Genomic DNA, 20,873 nt, shown 5'->3' with positions numbered 1-20,873 from the left:
TCCGCAGGGCTGGCCACTAGGAATCCACTTAAGAACGCATCACCTCCAAGTCAGCCGTGCGGATACTTGGGGAGGCGCCGCTGTCCTCAGACGGAGGGGCCAGCCCCTTTGTTCCAGGGATGGGTGAGGAGAGGGGCAGCTCCTACGTCCTGTTCTAGGAGCGCTGTGGTTTACACAGTGAAGAGCCGGACCAGGAAGACAGGCCAGTCCCTAATCACCCCCTAGAAATGGGTGAAATCACCTCCGTTGGTCCCTTCTCCAAAGCAGCAAATCCTTATATTTTCTTGGTGTTTTGGGTATCGATACTGAAGTCAAAGTTTCAGGCTCTTAGAAGACTTTGAGAAATGTTTTGGCTGCTGAAGAAGAGCACGTATAGCGGAGTCCATTTGTTTCTAGAAATTCCTGCCCTAAGCTGGGGCTTTACTTCAGTCTGCAGACCCTCTCCCAGCCAGGAGTTCTAGAATAACTGCTCGTGGTTTTTCCTGTCACTTCTATAAATCGGCATTAAAAGCTTGGCGCGCGGAAGGCCCACCCCTCAGGTCTTGCGCACCACCACCCTCTGCGGGATGCAGCCAGTCCCGGGCTCAGCTCTGCGGCTGCTCACCGCGCCCTTCGAAAGGCAGCTCTGATTGGGTGGCCAGAACGATGCCCACAGCTCAGGTGGTCTTGTTCATGGACTTGCAAGCCTGGAACTGGTGTCCCTAGTGTGACAGGCATCTCCCCAAGCTGAAGGGAATATCAGGGCGGTTTAAAACATTCTTGGCTCACTACTGAGCTGTTGACATGTCGAGAGTGTTTTTAGTTCTTAAAAGCACTGGGCTGTCCACCTGCCTTCCCCTTCAGTGGAGGCATCATGGAGCCCTGGCGTCCTCACTGTAGGGGGTGTAGGGAGAGTTGACAGTCTGGGCTGGGCCCTCCCTGGCTTTGCGACCTTCCGGAAGCCACCCAGTGCTTGGGGCTTCTGCTTCCGTGTGGTAACCGGGGCACAGGACGGGGTTCTGTCCCCAGCACTCAGTAGGCACCTGAGAAGGGGTCACAGCAGCATTCATGCTGCGAGACAGTGCGGCATCTGCATGCGTGCTGGGCGCCCAGCTAGGCCCTGTGGAGCAGTGCCTGGGGAGGGCGCCGACGAGGGAGAGGAGGCACCCGTGGGCCACTGGGTCGCATTGCGCATCAGCTCCCCCAGCCCTTACTGAAAAGTGCCGTTTGTCTTCTGCCTGGAGAAGTGCAGCAGTGCCGCCCATGCCTTGGACTCGACGTCAGGTCATCTTTGCGGTCACTCCCTGTGCCAGGTAGGTGCTGCTGAAGGGGGCTCTGTGGCCAGCCTTGCCGTCAGTCCATGCAGCATGCTGGTTCCCATGCTCCTCTTCCCTGGCCAAGAGCTTGGAAGGAAGGAGCCCCGGCTTTTACAGGCACAGGCAGCTGTGCCCAGCTGGCACTGCCCTCTGGGTTGGCTCCCTCAGAGGTCAGGGAGCGGATGCTGCCGCTCCCCTTGTTTCCTTGTTGTTTCTTTCGGGCTGGCCAGTTGGCTTGCTGGGTGAGCGTTTGGTGCCCAGCTTTGCCCTCTTGTTGGGCGCTGTCTGTAGGCTTAGCCTGTAAGCTAGCAGGGCACTGGGCCTGCTGTGGTATGTTCCATTCTGGAGATGGTTCCCAGGTGGCTGTTCTGTGCCAGGCTCAAGGCACGTGCCTGAGAAGCTGGCCATCTGGGTAGCGAATGGGGCAGGCCTGGGAAAACCCTGAGGAGGGCATCCAACCCATGGCTGGGCATGGAAGACGTCTAAGCAGGTGGTCCTCGAATGAAACAGAACATTGTTATTCAAAACTCTTTGCTCTGGATGTTCTGAGACAAGCCGGAGACGAGTGAAAATAGCGCCATCGTGTCAGCCCCCCAGACTCATCACCTGTCAGCAACTCTGTTGACTCTCGCTCGTCTTTTAACTGAGTTTTAAAGGACATGGCCCGTGGGAGGAGGGGAAGAGCTTTGCAGAAAGAGTCTATGGAGCATAGACATGAGGACGCGGGGCCTGCTGGGCCAGCCAGGCTCACTGCGGGGGCTGTGGCCGGGGCAGGGGCCTCCCGGGCAGCCCTGTGGCCCACCTTCCGCAACTGGAGTGGAAAGCTGGGTGAACAGGCACAGGGAGAAGCTAATGGGGTTTTTTGGTTTTGTTTTGTTTTGTTTGCAATTTTGGGCGTCCGGTCCTTCTCTTTAATACTACGGCTGCGTGTGAGAAAAATCTTAGTAGCTTTTCATGAAATGAAATGAGATCATGTTTAAAGCTAATAAAATTTAAAATAAAATTGGAACCGTTTTTGCAACAAGTGAACTAGCCAGTGGCAGTTTTGCTAATTCAAAAATCTACGCCAGAAGAAGAAAGCATTTTGCCATCTCCTAGATCTCTGCGGGTGGAGAGTCTGCGGATGCAGGCTGTGTGTGGTGCGGCCACTGGCCGGGCTCGCAGCCCCGGGTTGGTTCCTGACAGTTCGTGCCATCTCCCTGGCAGCAAGGCTGTGTGCCGATAAGGGCCCTGCGACTGGTGCCAGTTTGTGGTTATAAGTTCAGATGGGTTTTTGATTAAGGCTTCCGGGTCTGTGGAGAGCCTGGAAGCCCCGTAGATGCAGGCTGTGGTTTCTGCCTGGCGATGATAGGGTTCTGGGCATAGGTTTTAAACATTTCCATGTGGATTTTCTCCTGATCCCCTCAGAGCCTTGTCCATCTGGGGATTTATTTTTGCCCACACAGTTCTGCCTCGGCTTAGTGGGCCTTAGGCGTGGCCCCCACGTCTGCCTCCCCCCAGCATCCACTTGCTGCATTGCCAGGTGGGGAGAGTGCCCGGCACCCACCAGGTGCCTGCCCCTGCTTGGTGGAGCCCTGTTGCATTTGGCTTTAATAACTCAGAGGGGAAGGCTGCTTGGGAGGTGCTTGTGCTTTCTGAAGCCCCAAGTAGACGGTGTAGAGAAGAATCCAGAGGGGGCGGTTTCTGACCCTCCTCCCAAGGCCCTCACTGGTGTTTCTAGAGCAGCGTGGCAAACCTAGCGGGGCTTAGTGTCTTAGAGTGGTCAGGCTGCACTAACGACATCCCATCGACCAGATGGCTTAGCAACAACAGAAATGTGTTTTTCATGGTTCTGGAGGCTGGAGGGTCAAGGGCAGGCACAGGCAGACTGGCATCTCCTGAGGACCCACTCCGGGTTCGGACGCGCCCCCTTCTTGCTCTGTCTTGTGGTAGAGGGTGTGAGGTCTTTCTCTCCACTTCCTTTTTTTGTTTTTCTTGTTTTCGAGACCAAGTCTCACTCTGTCACCGAGGCTGGAGTGCGGTGACGTGATCTTGCCTCACTGCAGCCTCTGCCTTGCCAGTGCAAGTGATTCTCCTGCCTCAGCCTCCCAAGTGGCTAGGACCAGGGGTGCACACTGCCACAGCCAGCTAATTTTGTATTTTTAATGGAAATGAGGTTTCACCATGTTGGCCAGGCTGGTCTCGAACTCCTGACCTCAGATTATCCGCCTACCTCGGCCTCCCAAAGTGCTGGAATTACTGGCGTGAGCCACCACATCTGGCCTTCTTTTTTAAATTTTAATGTTTTTAAGGAAATGAGATCTTGCTCTGTCACCCAGGCTGGAATGCAGCAGTGCAATCATAGCTCACTACAGCTGAATTCCTGGGCTGAAGCCATCTTCCTGCCTCAGCCTCCTGAGTAGCTGGGACTAAAGGTGTGTGCCACCATGCCTGGCTAATTTATTTATTTTTATTTTGAGACAGGGTCTCTCTGTTGCCCAGGCTGGAGTGCAGTGGCACAATCTCAAGTTACTGCAACCTCTGCCTCCAGAGGTTGCACATGATTGAATTGAGTCATGTGCCTCAGCCTCCTGAGTAGCTGGGATTACAGGTATGCACCACCATGTCTGGCTAATTTTTGTATTTACAGCACAGACCAGGTTTCACTATGTTAGGCAGGCTGGTCTCAAACTCCTGGCCTCATGTGATCTGCCCACCTCAGCCTCCCAAAGTGTTGGGATTACAGGCGTGAGCCACAGAGTCTGGCTAATTAAAAAAAAAAAAATGTTTTTTTTTTTGAGATGGAGTCTTGCTCTGTCACCCAGGCTGGAGTGCAGTGGCGCAATCTCGGCTCACTTCAACCTCCGCCTCCCTGGTTCAAGTGATTCTCCTGCCTCAGCCTCCCTAGTAGCTGGGATTGCAGGGCTGTGCCACCACGCCCAGCTAATTTTTATATTTTTAGTAGAGGTGGGGTTTCGCCATGTTGGTCAGGCTGGACTTGAACTCCTGGCCTCATGGTCAGCTCACCTCGGCCTCCCAAACTGCTGGGATGACAGGCATGAGCCACCACACCTGATCTCTTTTTTTTTTTTTGTGAGACGGAGTTTCGCTCTTGTTACCCAGGCTGGAGTGCAATGGCGCGATCTCGGCTCACCGCAACCTCCGCCTCCTGGGCTCAGGCAATTCTCCTGCCTCAGCCTCCTAAGTAGCTGGGATTACAGGCACGCACCACCATGCCCAGCTAACTTTTCGTATTTTTAGTAGAGACGGGGTTTCACCTTGTTGACCAGGATGGTCTCGATCTCTCGACCTCGTGATCCACCCGCCTCGGCCTCCCAAAGTGCTGGGATTACAGGCTTGAGCCACCGCGCCCGGCCCCTGATCTCTTAAATATTTTTATAGAGACAGGGTCCAGGCTGGTCTCTGTGCTGTAAATACAAACTCCTTGGGCTCAAGCGATCCTCGCACCTCAGCCTCCTGAGTAGCTGGGACTAAGGCATGCGCCGGTGTGCCCAGCCTCTTTGCCTCTTGTATAAGGGCACTGTCCCATCCATGCAGGCTCTGCTTTGTGATTGGAGCAGCTCCTAAAGGCCCGTCTCTTAATACCACCACCTTAGGAATTAGGATTTCCGTATGTGAATTTGGGGAGGGATGCCGACACTCACACAGCAGCACTCAGTAACCATTAGTTCTGATGAACCGAATTGCCTTCAGAACCATTACGGACCATGGCAGGCTCTGTGTGAAGCACCTGCCATGTGGGTTTAGAATTCGCTTCTGAATTCGCCAACCACTCTGCGTGGAAGCAGTGGCCCTGTTTCACAGATGAGAAAACTGACTCTCAGAGATGTTAAGTGACCTTTTTTCTTTTTTTTTTTTTAATTTATTTTTTATTTTTCAAACAGGATATTGTTTTGTTGCCCGGGTTGGAGTGCAGTGGCTCCTTCATAGCTCACTGCAGCCTCGAATTCCTGGGCTCAGGTGATCCTCCTGCCCCAGCCTCCTGAGTACCTAGGACTATCAGTGTGTGCCACCACACCTGGCTAATGTTTTTTATTTTTATTTATTGTAGAGATGGGGTCTTGCTATGTTGGCCCGCTGATCTTGAACCCCTAGCCTCAAGCAATCCTCCTGACTTGGCCTCCCAGAGTGTTGGGATTGCAGGCATGAGGCATCGTGCCTGGCCCTAACTCCTAACCGGATGTCTCTGCTGTAAGATGTCCTCAGGACAGTGGGAGGGGCAGAGGCAGCAGCTGCAGAATGAAGGTGAATGAGTTGATGCCAATGCTCTTACAGCTCCAATGCTTATCATCACTTTGGGTGGGCTGTTGAGGGAGGACTTCTTGGAAATGGAGGCTTAGGAAGAAACAAAGCCGGTGCTCAGGACAAAGCCACCATTGGCAGGGCCTGTGCGTGAGGACCAAGTTGCCGTTTTGGAAGGTGGAGCTGGACTAGCCTTGGCGCCGTCTCCGTTCGTTCTCATAAGTGCCCAGGGCACAGGCGGTGCCTGGACGGAAGCCTGTTTTCCAGGGGTCAGGCTTGGATGGTGGCCTTGTCAGGCTGAACCCCGGGCTGTGGACATCTCGTCCCCTGTGCCACAGCGGCAAGAGCTGCAGAGCCAGGGAAACTCACCTTACGAGATGAACTCTGCGCCATCCTGGGCTGTGCAGGCTGCGGAGCTGTGGGGCTGCTGGGGCTCTCTAGGCCTTCAGCCTTGAGAAGTTGTTTTCTCTCATCACATGTTCTCAAGCAGGGTGCCCTGCCCAGTGCTTCCTGCCTCTGATGACCTTTCAGGCCGATGTTGGGTTCTGAGTGGTCAGTTGAGGCCCCCAGTCACTGCTGCCTTGGGACAGCTTCGGGAGGTAGAGCTGCCTGTGGATCACGCCGGGTGCTACAGAGCGGAAGCGGGCCCTCCAGACCAGCTGCGTTGCGTCCTAGCTGACTTCACGTGATTGCGGAAGGGATCTCCTTACACCTGTCCCCTGCTGAGTGCTGTAGCTCCTGATAACACTGATAACTTTCAGTGTTAATAGCTCTGTGATGCACGGCTGTCTCCATTTTAAAAAGAGATCTTCATTGAGGGATTGAACCTAACTTGAAGGTGGCGGCCCTGGGAATTCGCCTGGTGCCCTTGGGCACTTCCTGCCAGGCGTGGGAGGTCCTGCAGAGATTGGCTTCTGGAGCCTCCCTCAGGGCCTGGGGCAGATCTCTAACTTCTGTGTGCCCCAGGGCCCTACCCATAAAGCAGGCATGGTCCTAGCATCCCTCCCACTTTCCCGTCCCAGGGGCTGCCTTCCGTGGCTCCTGTGCCTCCAGCCTGTGGCAGCTTCTCTCTGATCATGCCATGCTGCTCTCTCCTGTCCTGCGTGTTCTCACTTCCCTGTCTGGAATGTCTGCACCCTTCTGTCAACCCAGGACAGACAGGCGCACCTGCGGCTCCTTCCTGAAGCCCAGTGGGAGGACTGTCCATCGGGAACGTGGGGGACCTGCTCCCCCCACTCTGCCGGGGATGAATGGTCCGTTACCTGCCAGTTCCTGACTCACTTTGCTCACCTTTGAGCTGAGGCCGCCACCTGGGAGTGCCTTGGCAGCCCTTCAAGGGTGAGATGAGGCCTCGGTTTGGCATTGGCTCCTGGTGGGGCTCTGCCAATGGTGTCATAGGAGGTGACTCCCTCCCAGGGTACCTCCCACACAGGGGTTCTGCACCACCCGGGCATGGGGTCAGTGCTGCTGCTCCCCTTGTGTGTGCTGCCCTCTTCGTGCATGTGGTTTCCTGCCTTGTTGGCTGCTGGCCCCCATTTAGCACACACCGGTTCCCTGGGACGTGGGTCCCATGTGGAGCTCACAGCCATTCCTGCCACAGGGGTACTGGTGCCGTTTCACTGCTCACAGGGGACCGGCCATGAGGGGACCGCTCTGGGGAGGCTTCATGGGGCTGTACGGTCCCAAGCTTGGACCACCAGGGACTGTGTGTCCCAGCGAGCCTCAGGCCAGCCTTGTCCCCACTGGCCGTCTGCCCGCAGTGCTGCCTTGGAAATGAGGTTGGTGAGGCGGGCTTGGGTCAGGGCCGCCTCCGTGACCTCCTGCTCTGCCTCCAGGCTGGGGCTGGCTCCCGCGCACTCCCTCAGTGCCTCTGCCACAGCGGCCCCTCCCAGTGCTGCGCGTTCATTCTCAGCAGCATTGACTGACACCCTCTTGCGTCCAGCCATCCTGACCAGTCACCAAGGTTTTCTCAGGTGGCACATGTCCCCAGGAGCCTGGGCAGGGTCACTCGGTGGGCTCTGGGGTAGTGCTGTGCCAGCAGCCCGCAGAGACCCTGGTCCGTGGACTCAGGTCCTTCCAATCTGCAGCACGGCATGCCCAAGGGTCTCGTTTTTGCTGCCAGCTGGCCCGAAGCCCCACGCCAGATGTCTCAACCCTTTTTCAGACCATTCTTTCTCACTTTTTCTTCTGTAGCTCTTTACCCTAGAAGATCTTTTTTACATTTACTTTTTTTTTTTTTTTTTTTTTTTTTTTGAGACAGAGTCTCACTCTGTCCCCCAGACTGGAGTTCAGTGGCTCTGTCTCTGCTCACTGCAACCTCTGCCTCCCAGGTTCAAGCGATTCTTGTACCTCAGCCTCCTGAGTAGCTGGGACTATGGGCGCCCACCACCACACCTGGCTGATTTTTGTACTTTTAGTAGATGTGGGGTTTTACCATGTTGGCCAGGCTGGCTTTGAACTCCTGACCTTAAGCTGTCTGCCCACCTTGGCCTCCCAAAGTGCTGGGATTACAGGCATGAGCCACTGCTCCCAGCCCATTTATGTTTTTTGATTGCAGATACGTTTTATATGCAGAAAATGCATGCCTTTCCAAGCATGCCGTTTCTCTTGCCCCAACACTGAGCTCAGCTCAAAGGCCACCACGCCATGCTGTCTTCAGTGGGGCTTCTTCGGTTCCATCCTACACTTTGCACAGTGCCATCCATTTTCTTTAATATTTCGTGGGCTTGAGAAAGCAGGTTGCCGTAGTCACAATGAATTGCTGGCGTGCGTTACACAGCCCCACACATCCAGCCTCAGTGGGGTGGAGCCGCTGTCCTCAAGTCGCCATGCATGTGGATGTCCGATACCCATTTCTGATGACTGACCTGTGACCTGGGCCCTGGGGGGCACATAGGCCCCTTGCCTGAGTGTCCCAGGGTCAAGCATTGGCTAACTCCTCTGTCCTGTAGTTTAGAACCAGCTTCGAGGCTGATGGTTCTAGTCTTGGTCTGTTAAGTTAATCAAGAACTTCCTAGCCCTTCATCATCGTTTATAGGGTGTGGTTTTTGTCACCGACACCCGCAGTGGCCCCTGGAGACTGTGTGTGCCTGTGCGTGTTATGGAATGATGTTACTTGCTGTGTCGGGTAGGTCCTCGTGTTGCCAGGTGGCAGGTGGCACCTGCAAGGAAAGAGGCAGTGAGGGCCCGACGGGGCGTTGGGCAAGGCTGAGGGAACACCAGCAAAGAGGGGTGAAGCTTCGTGCTGTTGCTTCCACTCCAGGCCCAAGGGGCTCAGGAGAGAGCTGTTACTGGAATCCCCCAAGAGACCAGGGGTGGAGGAGCAGGCCACAGCCTCCAAGGAGGACCTGAGGCGCCTGCGTGCTTGACCAGCTCCTGCCCCGGGTGTGCGGGGGGCTCTTTGCTCCACGGCCTCCTCGTATGGTTCCCTGTTGGGTGGGAGCTGTGACCTTGAAGGTGGTAACTTGGAGCTGTGGGGAGGGAGCAGACGGAGGGACTGTGCTGGCCCGCATAGCTGAGGAACCTAAGCCCAGAGCCAGATTGGCAGGCCTAGAGTGCCACGACGTGGTGGGACATGTTTGCAGGTCTCCCGAGCGTGCGCTGCTTTCTCCTGTGAGAACCTGCCTGGGTTGCACATGGACACCCGCATGTCTGCTGTACGCAGCTTCCAGGCGGCTCCCAGGCGGAGAGGGGCGGGAGTCGGGCGCATGAGGTCTGGTTTCTCTGTGCTGTGATACCTAAGTTAGTGCACGACCTCCCAGCACCTGGCATGCAGGAGCAGCAGCTCTGAGAGCCAACTCGGTGGCCAGAGCCCGGAATCTAAGGGTGAGCGGTGGTGCCCCAACCGCTTCTTTCAACCTAATGTGCAGATGAGATGAATGTTTTATCTGGAGGACAGCTCTTGCTTTGGTTATGAAATGTGAAACCAGTGTTTTGCTGGTTTTTTTCCTAGCTCAGTCTTTCCTCCGCTGGGTCTCTCCTGGGTTACTTTTCAAAATGCATGAGCTAACACCCTATACAGAGGGTTCAGAACAAGCTCACTGCTGCCTTGGTGAGCCGTGTTGGTAACACTGACCCGGGAGGGTTCAGAACAAGCTGGCCGCTGCACTGGCGAGCCACGCTGGTAACACTCACCCGGGACTCCACTCCAGATACCGCTGCTTGCCTGACTGATGTTATGTGGCGGATGCAGTTGTTTTACATGTGGGTGTAGTCCACTCCTCTGGGATCAGTTCTAGAAAATGTGGTTTGATTGTTACTTTTTGACATCACTGAGTATGAGTTCAATGAGCTTCAGAAAATCTCAGCTCTGTAATGATCCGGTCTGTTCCTCATAGCTTTTCCTAAATGTAGAATCTATTTTCCTCTGTTTCTATTTGCCTTTTTTTTTTTTTTTTTTTTTTTTTTTTTTTTTTTTTTTTTTTTTTGGTATGAACCTAAATTGCTCAACCAAATTCTGAAGTAAGCTACAAGAGAGGACCCATTTTTTAAAAATTATGAGAAGATAATGTAATAACCGCATCCCAAGGAAAATTCCTTTCTCCAGTTAGGCAACTTGTGTGTCCCCAGCCCTCTTTCTCCAGACTCGGCTGGTTCTGAATCTTTTGTGGGTCATGGATTCCTTTGAAAATCTAGTGAAGACTGTAAACTTGTTCTCACAAAAATGCAAATATATGCGATTTCATATACAAGTTACAGGATGTTTTGCCAGTGTGGTGGCTCAGTCCTGTAATCCCAGCCCATTGGGAGGCTGAGGCAGGCGGATCACCTGAGGTCAGGAGTTCAAGACCACCCCATCTTTACTGAAAATACAAAAATTAGCTGGGCATGGTGGCAGGCAGCTTTCATCACAGCTATTTGGGAGGCTGAGGCAGGCGGATCACCTGAACCCGGGAGGCAGAGGTTACAGTGAGCTGAGATCGCACAACTGCACTCCAGCCTGGGTGACAGAGCGAGGCCCTGTCCTTAAAAAAAAAAAAAAAAAAAAAAAAAAAACAATTTAGGGGGTATTCATGTGTGTCCAGGGAAGCTCCTCCCTAGGCCCCCCACATCCCCACAGTCTCTGGACCCCAGGTAGGGCCACCTGCAGCATGGGCTGCCTGGTCCATCTCTGGACCTGAGGACAGTGTGCTTGACCTGGTCCTTCATGGGAGCTGTGCTTGGCAGCCCTGGAGGAGGGTGGGCTGGGTTCGTCCCCAGTGGAGATAAATCCCAAGGGTGTCTGCCCTCGTGACTGGTTTGTTGTGTTTCATGTCGTCGTCGTGACCAACACTGCTGAATCTGCAGAGTGCCCGGAATGCTGCCGTGCTGGCGGCATGGGCACCGCACGTTTACTTTGTGGGGAAACATCAGGTAGTTAAAATTAGCAGTGAGTGCCACAGAAAGCCAAGGTTGTCCAAAAGAATTGTGCAATGTCACATTGAGAAATGTGGCGGAGATGAGACTTGGCAGTGCTGGAGTGGCGGGTGGAATTCTCAGCCCTGAGCACAGCCTGAGTGGGAGGGCCGGGCTAGAAGCTGCAGCGCTTGGGGCCTTCTTGCCAGCGCCGAGGAGTCCTGGAGAGGAGCCTAGGGTCAGACACCTGCACGTGTGCTGAACTCACAGCCAGGTGTGCACACCACGGCACTAAAAAATAGGTTCCTTCGTACACAGTGCAGTGTGAGATTACCACAGAAGATGTGGATCATGCGTAATATACGTATGTACATGTGCATGTTATGATGTATGGACGTGTATAATCACAGGATGTGTAACGATTGTACTGTCTAGTATAATGCAACATAGTATGTTTTTTGCTTTTTACTTCTTTAAAGTTCTCTGTAGGGCGGTGTCTGGGTGTCGGAGTTCTCTGCTAGGTCATTTTCCCTGCTGAAGTGAGGGACTGCATGCTTGGAGAGGATTGGGATCTGGGATCTGAAGCTGTAGGGCCAAGGCCTCCCTGCTCCGGCGTCCCGGGCCTCCACAGTAGAGGTGGCACTTGGCGGGCTCCCAGTGCGGAGGACGTGGAGTGTCCTTGTCTTACCTGGAGTGCTCCGTGGGCTGGGCCGGGGAAGGCCTGGGCAGACCCGGGGCCGTGGGCTTCCTCTAGCCCTCACCCCTGGCCTCCCTGAGCCCCCTTCTGAAGGGGCCACAGCCGCAGGAGCCCCCGAAGGTCCTTCTGGCCCCTGATCTCTTAGCTCCTCTTACCACAGGGAGCTGACCCTTTCCAGCATGGCGTCCACCGAACTAGGAAGTCGGCTTTTCAGCAGGCCGGGCTGGCTCTTCTCCACCCGAGGAAAACCCAGTCATACCCATTTATAAAAATCGCCTCTCTGCACTCTTCAAATAAAACTGATAATTCTCAGCAATCTGTTACCCCATCTGCAGCCCTGAAAGATGAGATTCCTTGTTTGAACGCTGAGCCGCGGTTGAGATAACATTGACTTCACATCTATGACTGTCTGTCATAGATGAAGGGCTGAGTGACTTCAGGGGAGCTAAGGTTTAGAACTTCGATTTTTGATCAGTGTAGGATTTAATGTCATTCACTGAAAAGGACAAAAGTGCATCCCCTCTTGGGTCCAAGTCTCCCGGATGGCAGCCCTGTTTCTCGCTCCTTCTCGAAAGTGCCGTGTGCACTCTCTGCGTCCGCGTCCGCCTCTGCCCCTCCTGCTCTCGCCCTGGCCTCTGCCCCCATTGCTCCCTGGCACCGCCTTCCTCAGCTCATCCTCTTCCCCCAGGCCCTGGCTCCAGCATGCACCTCGCTGGTTTCATTGCTGGCAGAGGCCCTGCTTATCCCTGTGGGACCACATCTCCTGCCTCTGCCTCACTCTTGAGAGCTGCAGTCCTTTCCCAGACCCCTCCCCGCACCCACACGCAAGGATGAGCGCCTCGATGTTACTCATCTCTGACTGCAGCCCAGACTGCTTCCCCAGTTCTGCTGTGCCAGCTGCCTGGCTGTCTGCATTTGGATGGGGAGGCCCACAGAAAATGTAGTCCCAAAGGGACAGGGAGGGTGGGAGAAATGTAGGGGTCAGTGCAAAGACATCCAACCCCCTCGGTGGCTGGACGAGAGGGTACGAGATGGAGCGGCTCCTTCCCTGAGCCCCGTCGTCTTCCAGGTGCCCCTGGCCCGGGCCCTCCTGTGTGCCTCCTGAGAGCCACCTCCTTTCTGCCCCGCTAAGACCTGTCTGCAGATGCTGGAGATGCCAGCAGTTCCACCCGGCTGCCTGCTTCTGCCCAGCAGAGAGCCTGCTGCACCTTGGCAGCTCTTGAATAGGGTGGCGAGTAAAAGCAGGCGCTTTTCACCTGTTATGGCCTAAATCGTTCTCTCACTAGACTGACAAGATGCCGCACAGAAGATCCTTTTTAACTGAATACATGGTGGTGTTCATATTAAAGACAGTGCTCGACTGTCTTGAATTGTCCAGCCTGCCAAGGAGGCCAGAAGCCCAGCACCCCAACCATGGGAATGCAAAGCTCCAGACTCGCTGGGAAGGGTTAACAAGGAACTCCGGGGAGAAGGCTGGTCTGTGTCAGGGCCACTGTCTGCACCCTGTGCCCCGCGTGTGGGTTATTTCCTCTTGTGAAAACACCCGTAGTATCCAGGTGACCTCACCTATCAGAGCAGCTGAGTCATGATGCTGAAAGTTGGTATCTGCACGGAGAGGTTTTCGTAGTTACAGTTATGTCTTCTGCCTGTTAAAATTAGTCTTTTGAAGAAAGCGTGAGCTGTGCTGAGTTTATAGTCTGTCTATTATAGGTTGCTGCCGGGCTATGACAGCCTTTCTCTCATGATGATAACACCCTTCGTGTGTGGTTTTCAGTTGTAGAATGAAAGCATGTAGAAGTGGAAGGAACCCGGGAGGTGCTCTATTCACACTCTACGGCCTCACACATGACCTGGAGAGGCTCTGTTCGCACCCTACGGCCTCACACATGACCTGGAGAGGCTCTGTTCGCACCCTACACCCATGCACATGACCTGGAGAGGCTCTGTTCGCACCCTACGGCCTCACACATGACCTGGAGAGGCTCTGTTCGCACCCTACACCCATGCACATGACCTGGAGAGGCTCTGTTCGCACCCTACGGCCTCACATATGACCTGGAGAGGCTCTGTTCGCACCCTACGGCCTCACACATGACCTGGAGAGGCTCTGTTCGCACCCTACGGCCTCACACATGACCCGGAGAGGCTCTGTTTACACCCTATGGCCTCACACATGACCTGGAGAGGCTCTGTTCACACCCTACACCTATGCACATGACCTGGAGAGACTCTGTTCACACCCTACATCCATGCATATGACCTGGAGAGGCTCTGTTCACACCCTACGGCCTCACACATGACCTGGAGAGGCTCTGTTCGCACCCTACGGCCTCACACATGACCTGGAGAGGCTCTGTTCATACCCTACACCTATGCACATGACCTGGAGAGACTCTGTTCACACCCTACACCCCTGCACATGACCTGGAGAGGCTCTGTTCATACCCTACACCCATGCACATGAACTGGAGAGGCTCTGTTCACAACCTGCAGCCTCACACATGACCTGGAGAGGCTCTGTTCACACCCTACGGCCTCACACATGACCTGGAGAGGCTCTGTTCACAACCTACGGCCTCACACATGACCTGGAGAGGCTCTGTTCACACCCTACGGCCTCACACATGACCTGGAGAGGCTCTGTTCACACCCTATGCCTCACTATGGCCTCACACATGACCTGGAGAGGCTCTGTTCACACCCTACACCCATGCATATGACCTGGAGAGGCTCTGTTCACACCCTACGGCCTCACACATGACCTCGAGAGGCTCTGTTCATACCCTACACCCATGCACATGACCTGGAGAGGCTCTGTTCATACCCTACACCCATGCACATGACCTGGAGAGGCTCTGTTCACACCCTATGCCTCACGCATGACCTGGAGAGGCTCTGTTCATCCTACGGCCTCACACATGACCTGGAGAGACTCTGTTCACACCCTGCAGCCTCACACATGACCTGGAGAGGTCAAGCGACTTCTTCAAGGTCACATGGTACTTGGTCGGCCTCTGATGTTTTGCGATAGTCTTTGGATTCATTGATACAAGTAATAACCAGGATGAGTTAAGGAAAGAGCTCCATGGCTGTCGCAGAAGAACTTTGCAGCCCCTCTCCACCGAAGCTGACGTTGGACTGTGGACTTATTTTGGTTGGCTTCATTGCAAGGTTTAAAGTAGTTTGTAAAGAGCAACTGCTTCTGTTTTTCCCCAGTCTTGAACTTAACTGGGGGAAGATGTGGAAGAGGTTGGAGGCCATAGTATGGTGGTGATGGGGTCTGCTGCTAATATGCAAACAAGCAGGAAAGTTAAAGTTGGTGCCTTAGACCATTCCTAGGGACTCCTGGCTAACAGAGGGGGTCACATTTCTGGGGAGCAGGCTCTGAAGAAAGCATGTAGGAATCCGGGTCAAATCCAGATGAGTGCAATTACTCTTAAATGTTGCTCAGTGGGGAATTACTTTCTTGTGGAGTATCATTCCTCGTTTTGTACTGTCCTTCATCTGGAAAGGGTTTCAGGTGGTTTCAGTAGGGAGTGTGGGTAAAGGAGGCCCCGAAAGGGACCAGGAAGATACACTGGCAGGCTTCCATGCTGACCTGGTTCTGCTTCTAACGATTGCATGTGTGAGGCTGCCTCTCTGACTCTGAGCCTCCTGAGGGCACAAATCCCACATCACACGCTGGGTGGTGAGGGTGGAGGCCTTTTCCAAACATGCAGTAAACCACCACTACCCATTCTCTTGGGCTCCCAAGGGAAGGAAGAGTGTCAAGGCCCATGCCTCACCTTCCCTAGGCGGGGGTGTGGGGTGCGGGCACCCAGTGCCTCAGTGCCCAAAGGGCTGGAGTCGATGTAGCCTGTCTTCCCTTGTGCTTTTCAACTCCTCTGGGCATAGCTCATGACTAGGAGGTCCCCAGGAGAGGGGAGCCAGTGTGTTCTTGGTCCCTGCAATGTAACTGCCCACACCTCTGGGGTCAGTAACGAGAGCCACAGAGCCATGAGGTGCTGTTCATGTCTGCCCCTGCCCTGCTCCACCCCACCCCACCCCACCCTAGGCAGCAGCAGGCCCCTTCACGCTGCTGGTTCTGTTGAGGAACAGGGTCAGGGAGATGCCCAGCTCTGTTCTGATGGGAGAAGCACCCACTGGTTCCAGAAGTCTTGAGGGTGCTCTGTTGTGATCATGGCTGGAACTCAGGATTTCACATCTTTCAGATGCACTCGGGAAAGCTGAAAGCCACGGATGTCTTCAGGGGTCTCGGGCCGGTTGGAAGGGGGTGCGGGGCATTTGCAGACCCCCACCCAGTGTCGTGCTTTCCGTCGTGGTTCGTGTTCCTTCCTCTTGGTCTTGTCCTGTTGGCCCTTGTTATCTCGGGGTGGCGCTTTCCTAACGCGGGGTGCGCGTCTTCGGGAGACATCTTTAAATGGACACAGCCATGAGCGTGCAGTGGGTGGTGGAATGCAGACCTCACAGGACTTTTAAACATGCATGTGTCAGAGGCTGACTGCTTTGGTGGGGTTTCTACCCCCAGTCTTATCTGAAGTGGGGTTCTTCTGCAGAAAAGTGTGACACCCCATGACCTTGGGCCAAGTGCAAGGCCGGTTACCGTGAAGTGGGGATTTGGTAAAGGTTTCGTGAACGCCAAATACGTGTAACTGGGGAGAAAATGGGGGAATCACCTGACTTCCAACACTGGGGAGGCCCTGCTGTGGCACAGGCTGAGTAATCAGCCATGGTGGTAAAGGAAGCTGTGGGGCTCCGTGACCCAAGGGTGACCGCTGAGGTGCAGGCGCTTTGTGGTTCCAGTGGACGCTCTCTAGTGGCTGCTGTTGCAGGCAGGTCAGGGTGATGACCAGGTGCTGAAGGCAGGAGCCAGTGTTTTACCCACCCTCAGTCTGTGCCGGACCCCACTGGGCCACTGGTGAGGAGGAGCCGCCTGTGACATGGAGGAAGCCTGCTTGGGAACCAGTGGCCCCAGGCCCCACTGCCAGCTCCAGACCCTGTTCTATTCAGGCCTCTGCTGGCCGCTGGTTCCTGTCAAGTCGGCCTTGCTTGGGGGCCGAGGCCCTGGGAGTCAGGATGCGGGGCAGCTGTACATGCCACAGCAGACACTTGGGACAGAGCTCCTAAACGTCAGCTGTGACAGGGACAGGGGTCACAGGCAGCTCTTCTCTTCCACAGTCAGGCCGCAGTGGGGACACAGAAGGGCCTCCCGGGGCGGGGGGTGGGGAGCCTCCCGCCCTTCAGCCCTTCTTCGTGGGACCCAGGCAGACACAGGCGGGCTTCATACTGGATTAGACGCTCCATCCCCCAGGAGAGCTTTGCTCTAACCAAGTAAACAGAGTAGAGTTACTTGGGGCCGCTGGCCAAACTGGAAATATTTTGGATCTGGTGATCTTTTTCTTTGGGTCACTGTTCACCGTGGGAGGTATTGACCTGTTCCATTTCAGAATAGGAAGAATGGCTTATATTTCAGAGTGGCAAATAAGGAAAAGAATGAGAGTATCTCAGTCTGTTTCCAGCGGCTCTCCTGGGAGGAACATTTTTATAGACACCAGACGTCCTCGCCAGCGCAGCCAACTTTCCATCCTGGATGGCCGCGCAGTGCCGGAGGCAGCCCCTCCCTTTGGAGCGGGTGCGAGGAGAGACCCACACTGGCTGGGGTGGGTGCTGGGCAGGTCCCCTCAAGTGCACACTGCTGCCCTGGCCCTTTGGCCACCCATTCTGTGCTCTCAAGGCCCCAGGTCCCTGTGCCCACCACCCGAGCTCTCTTTTGGGCCGTCCTTTTTATATCACAGACCTCACAGTCTTGATGACTTGACCATAGACAATTATCCAGGGGCAGGTAGTTTTGGGAAAGGTGACTGTCATCACCAAATGATCACTGAGTCGTTAAGCACACTGCATCTTGTGTACGTGAAAGCTCGCATAGAACACAGGACCGCAGTCGGAGTTAAAGGACACTCTTGGCATTGAGGTAAGCAGGAAGACATTCTGCCTCAGGCTTCCTCAGCCACTTTAGGTGCCATGAGCTCCGCAGAGCCTACTTGGGTTTATGCCGGTGAAAGCCTCCTTCTGTAGAGCCCATGTGCAGAGCTGGGCTTTGATGTCCCTAAGTGCTTTGTAACGCCTTGGTTCTGGGAGTTTGCCAGTTTCAAATGTCCAGCCATCATGGGGTGCTGCTGCGGCAGGGAGCAGGGTGGAGCCAGAGGTCTCCCTCTGTAACCCAGCTGCCTTCGTTTCTTCTGGGTCCATGTGGACGCGTGGCTGGGCTGTACCCGCACTGCCCCTCTCTTCTGCTCCTTCAAGCTGCCCAGCAGTCACTGGAGGAAAATCCTTAAGGCTCTGTGCTTGGGTGGCTGAAAGCTGACTAACCACAGCCCCGTGGTGACCTTTGTCCGCCGGGACCCCTGGGACTAGCCTAAAGCGTAGGTGTGGGTGACACTGATGTTGATGCCTGGAGTTGATTTCTGGAGCAGTTGAGACACGCAGGGCTACAGGGCTGGAAGCCTTTGTTGGTTTTCCTCTCTGCCGTCGTCTTCTGCCTGTCCAGGGCGCACTGCACTGGGAGCAGGAGGTAGGCTGGAGCGTTGGGGCTGCGAGGGAAGCTTCCCAGGCACGAGACTGTTTGCCGGCTTGGAGGGCAGGCACTGCCACTGGCACCCGTAGAGAGAAGTACTGAGTGCTCCCTGCTCCTCCTCCCAGAGGCTCCGGTGTCCCTGGGATGTCTTAGCTGTGGCTCCCTGCAGAGTCGAGCTTCAGAGGTGCTCATCTAGCTCAGGACGCAGAGAACTGCATGTCTGTGAGGTGGTGGGATGGGAGAAGCAGTGATGTGACACGTTTTGGATGCAGCAAGTCATGAGATGGCAAACATTCCGGAGGCTCTAGGGGTGGTTTGTCGGCACTGCTTTATCCCTTCAGGCTTTGCCAGAAACTTCCGCCAGGCCTCAGGCATCCTGCCGGTCTTGGCTTTGCCATGAACCTGTGCAGGTCTCCCCGATGGCCTGGGCACGAGGCCATGCTGACATCGCGTGGTCCCTGCCCTGCATCTCCGACTTGAGTGCCGGCCAGCCAGCCCCACTTGTGGGCACCCAGACGAGCAGCCACTGTGGCGCTCAAACGGGGAAGGAGCTGGGCTCAGGCCCAGGGACCTGCAGCTGTCTGTTGAGGCACTGGAGGCACACAGCAGACTCTTGGGACATGGACCCAAGTTGCAAAGGCAGTGCCAGCCCTCGGGGAAGGTGGCTGACTTCTTGGAGTCTGTCACTTGTAGCCCAGGCCTTGGACAATGGGTACAAGTTTAATGTTGTGAAGTGGAGAGGGAGGGCACACGCAGCGTTGGTGGCAAAGGGAAGACCGCATCCACGAGCTCTGCAGGGCTGGTGTGAGCTGAGTGCTGTGTGCCCTGAGTGGCGGCCTGCGGGCAAAGCAGTGATGGAGACAGAGGCTCAGAAGCGCAGTTTGGTGGAGGTGGGGGCCGCCCAGCGGATGAGCATGATGAGCCCTGCTTAAGTTTGCAGAACCTCCTTCAGGCTCCTTCAGAGCAGTTGGCCGGTTTTCTGGAAATCCGAGGATACTTCAGCGTGGGGCCCCTGGGAAGGTAGGAGGGGCGTAGGTAGGCTCTGCTCACGTGGCCTTGCCCTCTTTGCTGAGGGCCCCCCTTGGCCTCCTGGGCTCCGTTTCTGCCCTGCAGGTTTGAGGTTGGGTGAAACCAGCTCAGAGGCTCCTTCCAGCCTCCACATTCTGAGACCTGGGCCTGCCCGGTGTTTCTTAGATTATTCTTTTATTCTTTGGAGCCATTGAAACAAAAGTTAGACCGTGTTCAGTAGCTAGATCATCCTGTTTTGTGTTTGTGTGTGTGCAAACACTGTCATGTATTGAAGAGAGGATCTCACTCCTCTAAGGCCATTTTAGAAAGTCACCTTAGTTGAGGCTACCTTGTCTCTGAGAGCAGAGGAGGGCCCACATGCTGCCGCAGAGCTTTCAGGCCAGTAGCACACGCTCTGTTGATGAGAGCCTGCTGTGACAGGTGCTGTGCTGGGTCACCACTTGCACTCCATACCACTTGCAGTGTCACCCATTGACAGATGGGGAAACTGAGGGCTGAGCCTGTCACAGTCACGGCTACTGTAAGAGACTGATTCAGACTTTTTTTCCTTTTTTGATGTGGAGTCTCGCTCTGTCGCACAGGCTGGCGTGCAGTGGCGTGGCTCACCGCAACCTCCACTTACTGGGTTCAAGTGATTCTCCTACCTCAGCCTCCGGAGTAGCTGGGATTACAGGCACATGTCACCACACCTGGCTAACTTTCATATTTTTAGTAGAGACAGGGTTTCACCATGTTGGCCAGGCTGGTCTTGAACTCCTGACCTCAGGTAATCCACCTGACTCAGCTTCCCAAAGTGCTGGGATTACAGGTCCACCTGACTCAGCTTCCCAAAGTGCTGGGATTACAGGTGTGAGCCACCACACCTGCTCAAGACTGATTCAGACTTAGTTTCTCTACGCCAAGGGAACCCATGCGCTGCTGAGAGGATGCCTGGGCCCTGCTGTCTTAGAGTAGGAACGTGCAGGAGAAGGCAGCCTGGTGTAAGACACGCAGCCCGGTCTCATGGAGACCTCACGGAGCCCTTTGCCCTTCCCTTCCCTGTGAGAAGCAAGGTCATGCTAGTCCTTCATGGGGTGCTGGACAGGGAGCTGCTCTCGGAATGCCCTCCTGTTGGGGAGGGTTCCAGTTACCTGTGCAAGTCAGGCTCTGTCCCGGCAGCTTGCTTCCTGTGCATGTGGTGCTGCATGCTGTCGCATACACCGATAGAGACCCCCACAGTGGAGTTACAGGTGGTGGCAGAAACACGCCCTGCAGCAGGTGGGCCTGCCCAGCAGCGAAACGGCCCCTGGCTGTTTGGAGTCTCGAACCTGGGATTGCTGATGTCAGGGGCCACGTGTGACCCACTGCCCTCAGAGCTGCCCCAACACCATGTTGCATTTGGTCACCCAGGCTACTTAAATGTCTTTCATGAAAGTAAGTTGGAATCAGATCTGAGTGTTAATGCTCCTTTGTTCCCTGTTATCCCAACAATCGTCTTAAAACTTCTCCTTTTAGTTAAGTCCATTTTCCACCTATTTCTGTTTGCTGTGGTGGCTTATCTGTTGCCAGGCGCCCGGCCATCCGGGATCCAGGAGACAGAGTCGCGGCCCCACCCTGGAGTCGGCGACGCAGGACAGGGTAGGCGGGGGGCACATGGGGCCCGGAGGATTGGCTCCCTCGCCCCGCCTCACGGTGCCCAAGGTGAGTCCTGCTGCTCAGC

The 20,873-nt window shown here is 55.1% G+C and overlaps 1 protein-coding gene across 2 annotated transcripts in view; it reads left to right on the top strand.

The window, feature by feature from the left end:
• The window catches only part of SLC45A4 (solute carrier family 45 member 4), a 99,770-nt gene that overhangs the window by 7,566 nt on the left and 71,331 nt on the right, over positions 1-20,873 (top strand). Inside the window, exon 1 of one of the 2 annotated variants that reach the window (XM_003942081.4) lies at positions 9,979-20,854. The exons of the other annotated variant lie outside the window; for it this stretch is intronic. The gene's annotated coding sequence lies outside the window, so the exon portion shown is untranslated. Of the gene's footprint in view, positions 1-9,978; positions 20,855-20,873 lie in introns of those variants that run through there. 2 annotated transcript variants of the gene reach the window in all.

This window comes from Saimiri boliviensis, chromosome 15 (genome assembly GCF_048565385.1).
Source record: "Saimiri boliviensis isolate mSaiBol1 chromosome 15, mSaiBol1.pri, whole genome shotgun sequence".
NCBI lineage: Eukaryota > Metazoa > Chordata > Mammalia > Primates > Cebidae > Saimiri > Saimiri boliviensis.
This window is presented reverse-complemented; position numbering and strand designations above follow the sequence as displayed.